A 1242-nucleotide genomic window follows, 5' to 3' on the forward strand; every position below is an offset into this window, starting at 1 on the left:
AGATCATTTTCCATTACCCTTTATAGATCAAATGTTGGATAGACTAGCTGGGCATAAATACTTTTATTTTTTGTATGGATATACTGGTTATCGCCAAATACAAATAACTTTTGAGGATCAAGAGAAAAAAACTTTTACCAGTCCGTATGGTACTTTTGCTTTTATAAGAATGCCCTTTGGTTTATATAATGCCCCTGCTACATTTCAAAGATGTATGATGACAATTTTTTGTGATTTAATTGAAAAATGGATTGAAGTATTTATGAATGATTTTTCAGTGTTTGGAACTTCATTTGACTAATGTTTAAAATATTTATCTAAAGTTCTTAAGCGTTGTGAAGAAAAAATTTAGTCCTTAATTGGGAAAAATGTCAATTTATGGTAGTAGGAGGAATTATATTAGGACATAAAATATCAGAAGATGGTATGGAAGTAGATCCTGCTAAAATTCAAGTGGTCGCTAATTTACCTTATCTAACAAATGTAAGGGAAATTAGGAGTTTTTTAGGACATGCTGGATTCTACAAGTAATATATTAAAGACTGTTCAAAAATTACTAGGCCTTTATGCCATTTACTGGAGAAAGATACAATTTTTAATTTTGATGAAGAGTGCATAAAAGCGTTTGAGTTATTAAAAGAAAAATTAATCACTGCACAAATTATAATTTCACCAAATTGGCGAAAACCTTTTGAACTGATATGTGATACTAGTGATTATGTTGTTGAAGCTATTTTAGGACAAAGATATGATAAAATTTTTAAAGTTATCTATTATGCTAGTAAAACTCTTACTGAAACTCAAATTAATTATTACTGAAACTCAAATTAACTCTTACTGAAACTCAAATTAATTATACAAAAATTGAAAAAGAGTTATTAACAATAGTAAAGACCTTTGATTAATTTAGATCATATTTAATTGAAACTCATTGTGTAGTGCATACAAATCATTATGATATTAAGTACTTAATGAAAAAGAAGGATGATAAACCTAGACTTATAAGATGGATTCTTCTTTTACAAGAATTTGATTTTGAAATAGTAGATCGAAAGTGGATTGAAAATCAAATTGCTGATCATTTGTCCAAGCTTGAATTAGAATAATCACTCAAACCACTCTATTTTGAAAAAGAAATTAATGAACATTTTCCAAATGAAAAATTGTTCAATATTAATGAGTGTCGTGTTCTGTGGTATGCCGACATTGTGAAATTTCTTGTTAGTTATATTATACCCTACG

This window comes from Phalaenopsis equestris, unplaced genomic scaffold (genome assembly GCF_001263595.1).
Source record: "Phalaenopsis equestris unplaced genomic scaffold, ASM126359v1 Scaffold233825, whole genome shotgun sequence".
Taxonomy (NCBI): domain Eukaryota; kingdom Viridiplantae; phylum Streptophyta; class Magnoliopsida; order Asparagales; family Orchidaceae; genus Phalaenopsis; species Phalaenopsis equestris.